At 39.9% G+C, this 7,807-nt stretch overlaps 1 pseudogene; it reads right to left on the minus strand.

Moving 5' to 3' along the window:
- Position 1: 1 nt before the first annotated feature.
- LOC102427503 lies at positions 2-440 on the minus strand (annotated as a pseudogene).
- Positions 441-7,807: the final 7,367 nt, after the last annotated feature.

Raw genomic sequence — 7,807 nt, forward strand, 5'->3', positions numbered from 1 at the left:
TCATGTATGGGTTAATCCGCCCATGAGCTCTGTAGGTTCTACGCTGCATCTTGGGAGCTTTGTTCACCTGAATGTGCTCAATGACCAGAGAGTCTACATCTAAACCCTTAAGTTCAGCATTGCTCTCGGCATTTTTAAGCATGTGCAGCAAAAATTCAGCACTCTTTTTGGGCCACCGACCCTGTGTCCAGCCCCACTGTTTTGCTTGGGCGCACCTACCAACGCCACCGTTGTAGCGGCGGAATGGCACGCACTGCTTCTTCAGGTACTTGGTGGCCTTTCGAATGTGCATGCCCTTGATGGCCTGGGCAGTTTCACGCGTGTTCTTGAAGTGAACGCGGAGGTTGGAGCCTCTTGATTTGCATGATTTCGTGGGGTTTTCTGGGTCTAGCGAATAGCAAACCATCTTCAGGGGTCACCCCTTTTCGGGCGCCAAGTCGGGCGCTCCGATACTTCCCCCCGCACAGGGGGACACTGCCTTCAACTAACCGCGAGAGTTCTCTACTCAGGGGCCTCAAGATTGGCGCCCCCAAGGCCAGGATGGCGGTGATAACCGGAGGATTCAACTCTCCTGTATGTTACTTTTTTAAGTAGTATCTGTATTCCACTACTGGAATGTAAACTCCATGAAGTCAAGCTTTTTTTTTTTTTTTTTACTTTTAAATTGAGATTTAACATAGAAATAGGAAAGTACATGTATTGGAAGTGTATTGCTCAATGAATTATTTCAAAGTGAACATACCCATACAACTACCATCCAGGAGGACAAAAATTTTTATTCTGAATATACTTTTAATGCCTAAAAAGGTACCTGGCACATAGTAGGTGATCAGCAAATATTTGTTAAATGAATGTAACCATGAGCTGGGTATTCAAGTTACTTTTGTCCAAATAACTAGCCAGAAAATTTATTTATTATTGTTTGGTTGTTATTCCATTGAAAAGCATAATTTTAATGACTATGAATAGCATAATTATTTAGCTTTCCTCCACTGTTGAACACTTAGGAGGTTTGTTTTTGCTTTTTAAAATGTGTATGTGTATGTATGTATGTATATATGTGTGGGTATGTATATGTATGTATGTATTTTTGATCTTCAAACATCTTTGTGCATTAAAAATTAGTCCTCATTTCAGATTGCTTTCATATACCGGTTTCCTAAAAGAAATTACTGTGTCAAAGGATATGAGCATCTCTAAGCCCCTTCTCATTCAGCAGGCAGTGGACCTTTCTGTTGAAGAAGGCCTATAGGAAGAATTGACACCATGGCCCTGTGTTCCCTGCTTTAGAGAGCAGCTAGCAGAGTAGGTGGCCAGTGCAGGGTAGTTTCCTTGACATCATTTTCTTTGGTTGGTAGAGTGACTGAAATACTTTGGGTTTGAATGCCGGTTATTCTCCTTATAGCAGCTATAAGACTTTGGGCAAGTCATTCAACAGATTTCAGGTTTCTCCTCTAAACAGTAAGGGTAGCAGAGTGTACGGCATTTGACAGTGTGCACTACCTGGAATGTAACCTCAGGAACTGATGACTGTAGCTCTAGTGCAGGTGACCCTGGTGCTCAAAACTTACCTAGTCTTTGGTCCAGACCATTTGATAGGTAAGCTTACTGATGCAAGGGGTCTACTTCCCTGGGACAAGAAGTACTTGTCAAGTGAATTAGGGCCAGGATGTGAGCTTAAAGGACAGGGTTCTCACCTTCCCATTGTGGCCACTGACATGCGGGGTTATAATCCCTTTCAGACAGATTTCTTTAACTCTGAGAACATACCCACTCAGTTTAAGCTGCCCTCATCTTCCCTTGCTTATACATGATACATCCATATCTGTTACCTTTGCTGGAAAAAGAGATATTGCATTACCCCTTTCTCAGACCAGTCAGCTCTTTGCAGGATTGCATTCAGTCATAAAGAGCTCCTAACAGCTCCATGAGTGTCGTTAGTGCGTCTAGAGTACAAATTGTCTGTGTAAACTACTCGATGAGGACATTACATTCACCAGTTCGCTGCCAAGAAGAGAAGGTGGGGTTTTCTTCTCTCTCTGATGTTATCACTTTATCAGGAAGGAGACTTGATCACTCATTCAGATAATATTTATTACTATAAGCTTTTGTGGGAGGTATATTATCCCATTGAAAAGTATAATTTTTAATGAATATGAATAGCATAATTATTTAGCTATTCCCTTGCTGTTGAACATTTAGGAGATTTGTTTGTGTCTGTGGGAGGAAGTTATTCTTAAGCTTTCACTAAGCATCCCAACACCAAAGGAGAGCAGTTAGGAAAGCTCAGGTGTTATGGGGGTTGCGGGGAGAGATTCAGTAGGGGAGGGAGTACAAGTTGGAATTTCTCTGCAGTCTTTTATTTAAACCATTCCTGCAAATTAAAAAAATTCAACTCTAAAATACATCCATTTTATTTTAATATTAAAATGTGTTAAATGACCAGATTAAGTATTTAACTTTTCCTCCCGGATTACAAGTAAAATCTATGCTCTGGGAAGTTAAGCCATGGTTATTCAGTGGCTTGTAGTAATTACAAGCACAGGTCTGTTTGAAAGCTCTGTTAAATGTTCTCTCCTGGAGAAATATCACTGGTGATATAAAATGTACTAAAACTCATTCTTTGTCTTCAAAGAACTAGCTAGGGTGTGTATGATCAGAGGATAGGCACAAAGGTATGGATTGTATACAGAGATTGGCAAAAGTAGATTTATAGCTGTAATACAAATAATGAAATAATTAATAAATAATAACACAAGAATAAACTCTTTTGCATACTCACAACTGTAAGCCTACTTTTGCCCACCCCATATTCACTAGGTTCCAACTATAGTTGCATCAGAAAAGTTTGATTCAAAGTGTAAATTCTGATTTACCCCTTTGGGGAAATTATTATTTCAGTAGTGAAACTGGTTTTGCTTGTCACTCCACTCAGTGAAAGCAGGTGTCCAAGTGAGTCGGAGATGAAATGGGAGATATGGATCTGCTTTTCCCATGTGAATATCAGTTCTCTCATTCTGCATGTACTTGAGCATTCCACTGCTTAGAAACCATGTGTGCTTGCATGAGTTTGTGTTCTGTAACATGATCTTTCCTCTGGTGTGAAAGAGAAGAAACAGCAGTGTGTTCCAACACTGGAGGGATGTGTTGGAGGCCAGTGTGGTGCCTTGGAAGGGAATTTTCAAAGGGCAATTTTATTTTTTAATCCTTACCTGCCTGAGGATATGCTTTTATTGATTTTTAGAGAGAGAAAGCGGGGTGTGTGTGTGTTTGGAGAGAGACAAAGAGGGACAGAGAGAGAGAACGAGAAACATCGATTTGTTGTTCCACTTATTTATGCATTCATTGGTTGACTCCTGTATGTGCCCTGACTGGGGATCAAGTCCACAACCTTGGCATAGTGGGACAACACTCCAACTAACTGAGCTACCTGGCCAGGGCCAAGGGTAATTTTGAATAAACAGTTTTCTCCTTTAGTCTCCGTTCCCTTTCCCCCAGTGCTGCTGCAACTCCATAGTGCTCGATTTCCCTAAAATGAACTATGGAAAGCACCTCAGCTCAAGGATAAGAAAGCAGTTGTCCAGGGAGGTGAAGTGGTAGTCCAGTGGTAGAACTGTCTCACCCTCAAGTGCACGCTCATCCCACTGTGCCATTCTGCTCATACAATGTTTATTAAAATCTTTTAAATAATGAAGCAGTCAAATTTTTATTTTATTTTATGTATAATCTAGACAGCATTTAGTCAAGGCTTCTGGGGAACCAAGCACAGGGTCTGCCTGTGCTCTTTTTGGCAACAGCCATGAATTCTGGCTGCACTCTGGCTTAAGTTGGAAAAAGAACAAGCCCCAGTTGGCTTGTGTTTTGCTCCTTGTCCTTGATTTTCGGTTTACATTCAGGTAGCTGCTTCCTCCTGCAGTCTCGCAAGAGCATATTTATGGGGAGAGACTGTGCAAGGGGAGGTGACCAGCTGTGAGCCTGGGAGAGAACACATGACACAGCATTCCAGCCAGCCCCCTGAGGATTCTCACCGCTCCTGCTTTAATAAAATGTGGCATGTTGCCTGGCAACCTGAGAGTCCTGGGGCTTTTTTCTACCTACTTTACCAAAAGGCCCTCTATCAGCTCTTGGCTGTGAACACTCAGGGTGGAGTAGCAGATAAACTTGGCTCTGCCAGCCGACTTCCTTCTTTATTTTTCATGCCTCTGCCTGCATTTTAACATTTGCTGTCTCTTCTGTTCTCATTTGTATATCACTTAAATGTAATAGCAGGACAGTTGGCTCCCAAATCAAGATGAGAATTAGTTAATGAAAATGTGTTCCTTTTTATATTAATAAAAATGATTTCATTTGTGACTCAAACCTGTGGATTATCTCACTAAGTCTGTTACATAGCAGCGGAGTCTGTAACTTGGACTTCCTAGACACCAATTTGATTTTGACAGAAGGATCAAGTTGTAGGCTTCGAAGCAAGCCTAGCTTGTTCTTTCCTGTTGGTGAAGGACTCTAATTGTTGTCCTAATCAGGCACTGGGCTGGGACACTGTGAGCTCACTGGAAAAATGTGGTTTGTGGAGCTTTACATCTGGGTCCCAGGGAAGTTGCTGTCACATATACATATTTTTCTTCATTAAAATTATAGCATAGTTGGGGCTCACTTGGAGCATCATCCCATATACCAAAAAGGTTTGTGGGTTCAATTCTAGTCAGGGCACGTACCTAGGTTGTGGGTTTGATCCCCTGTTGGGGCACATGTATGGGAGTCAACCAATAGATGTTTCTCACTCACATCGATGTTTCTCTCTCTTTCTCTCCCTTCCTCTCTCTCTAAAAAAAAATCAATAAACATATCCTTGGTTGAAGATTAGAAATTAAAAAATCAAATCATAATATCTATGCAAAGGCAGGGTAAGTAAATTCATTCATTAAACAGACATACTTGAGTTTCCATGCTTTAAAATGAGACTTAAGTTAGAGGCATTAGATGTGGGACCTCAGGTTATAATTTAAAGGATGGTAATATTTTTATAGGGAAAAATAAATGTAGAGAGTATTTTTTTTAATCCACAAATGCTCCATTATTGAACATTCTGTGTACTTCTGTGCAGATACTTGACTTTCCAAAGTTGTTTTTCAAATTCCTAATTTGTGTTGAGTATTTTGACATTGTGGGAAACCTTTACAACGTTGGGAATTTTAAGATACAATCTTATAAAATATCCCAAAATTCTTTAATATGTAGCAGTTTTATAACACTTGCCATTGTATTGGTTATTTGTATGTAAATGTTTTCAAATGCAAGACATGACTTCTAAAAATCTAACCAGTTTATTTTGCATTGTCTAAATAAACAAAAAGGTCTACATTAATTTCACCTTAGGATGTAGAAAATAAGAAGAATATTTATAACAACTTAGAAATATTAACAACTGGAAGATAGGAAAGCTGAACAATGTCAGTATCACTTTTTAAAAAAAATTTCCTTATTCCCCTGCTGGCAAAGAATTTCACAGGTTCTTTAAATGTGCACAAATGGTGAAGAACTTGTTAGTTCTCTGAATTTTGGGAGTTGCCACCTTCTGAAAGCACTTACTCATCAAATGGGAAAAACTCTCATGCTGGCATTCTCTCCCTGCCTCCTTTCTCCCTGTCCCACTTTCCCTCTTTCTCGTCTTTCCTTCTCCTGCTCCTCTGTGTATAAAGTATTTGTTTGACTAGAGAAATGTCAGTGCATTTGTTTAAGCTGCTTTGGCACCTAAATGGGTTCATGTCAGACCTGAACACCGCTTATAGCAATGGCCTTCCATGACAGGGAAACAAATTATGGGTGAGGAAAATAAAGAGGTGATGTAGTTTTCCTAAAATCATGAAGTCTACAGTGATGCAAGTTGGTAATTTAAAAGGCGAAAAATAGTACCAGTGTAGAATTAATGTGTTAAATGCCAAGATGGGACTTTAAAATAAAAAAATAATTCTTGTTCAGTTTTGTGCTGCCCTTTTGGGAGGTTTGATAATCCTTAGGGTTTTAGTGTACAATCTGCAGATGGAACCCACCCGAGAAATAAATCAGTTGTTGGGCACATCATCTCAGCAAAGGGAAAGAGTAAAACTGATGCGGAAAATAAGACTAACTTCATCATTCTTCATTTATTTCCCCATTGAAAAAGTGTGTGACTCTTTCTGTATACTTCTTTTCTAAAGTCAAACATTGCCAATTATAACAAATACATTTCATTGTCCCAAGGCAACCTGTACTCTGAAGAGCAGGATTCATTCCTTTTGTTGTTAATCTATTTACGCTCCACAAAGGGCTGGCACAGTGCCAGTTAGGGTTCCAGGAGGGCACAGAGGCAGCTGGCCTAAGTGTTAAATGAAGTTGTATTGGCATTTTTTCAAACCTTTTTGGTGGTGACAGATCATATGTGGGATGTCCTGGAGACACTGAAATGGTGAGTGGACATTTGATGTAGATTTCAGAATGTTCTACATCTATAGATGGATTTCAGGGGTGAGGAGTTGGGGAAGAGATGAAAGGCAGGACCAGAAGGAGGACTTGTTCATAGAGTAGCTCCTTGGTGTCATCGTGAGAGCACTGACTGGTTCCAGAGTGGTGGTGTGGCAAGGAATGGTTAGAGAATCACAGCAGAATTGCCCCATCTATGTGGAATTTATACGTAATTCTGTAACTCCTTTCTTACTAGGTTGGGAGAGGCCTTTTTTGGGTGACTGATTCCCTCTTTCCCAAGGGTAATGACTCATCTTGCACGTGAGATAGCTTAGCCCTGCCTGGCTGATAAGGGCCTGTCATTCTCATTTTTTCTTCTCCTTTTCCTCAGGGATTTCAGTTGTTTAATGAATAAGCTGAGTCAGAAAGTGTAAGTAAGTTCTTTTATCAAACGAAAACCACATCAAAACATCCACAGAGAGACATTTAATGAAAGTGCAAATATTGCAGCACAGCATCTCCCATTTCTGGTTGGTTTATAAACAGACTTTAAGCCTTTTAACTATTGAAACCTTTCAGTATGAAAATGTGATGCCCTGTCAAGCTTTTTGTAAGCCTGATTATGGGAAGTGGAAAAAAGATGGTGAACTTATGTTTTATTACAATAGTATTAATATTGAGGTGGATTCAGTGCTTCATAAACAGCTGCACGAGCTGCCAAGGTTAAGTAGTCCAAAAGTATTGTCTTGGTGTATGAGATGTACATTTTTATTTGGTGTGTATTTGTATCTGATAACCAAAGCTTTGTTAGCGAGAACTAGTCCCGATTAAAGAACCCTGCTTAATTCTGACTTTAGACTCAACCACTATCTCCAGCATGTGGACTCTGATTGGTGAATAGGTTGTGTCCTAAAAGTTCTTTTGTTGATTAACCTTTTAAAATACAAAGCACATTGTTGCCTAGAAATGCCATTTTGAAAGGTGAGTGTCAGTGAGCTATGGTGTGCTTCAAATTTTGGGTTAGGGCCCATTAGTGTGCCAGGAAATCAGTGCTGGTTGACACCAGTATAAAAAAAGGAGGGAGAAAGAAACAAAATAGAAAACATCAGAGTGGGTTCTGTGTTGTTAAGGTAGGTATTGTCTGATGATGCTATTGCAATTTAAAACCTGTTGCACACTGTGCTGCCATCAGAGCACAGTAACATCAAGCACAGTAACATCAGGCAAGTGACTTAACCTGTCCATTTGTTCAAATTCGTATTCAAAACAAGGCTATTTTGTATAAGTAGAATTAGAGATGAAAGGGACTATGTTAAGATTAATATATTAAGGATATTACAGAATACAGACTAATATACAGGGTGCC

This window comes from Myotis lucifugus, unplaced genomic scaffold (genome assembly GCF_000147115.1).
Source record: "Myotis lucifugus unplaced genomic scaffold, Myoluc2.0 scaffold_651, whole genome shotgun sequence".
Taxonomy (NCBI): domain Eukaryota; kingdom Metazoa; phylum Chordata; class Mammalia; order Chiroptera; family Vespertilionidae; genus Myotis; species Myotis lucifugus.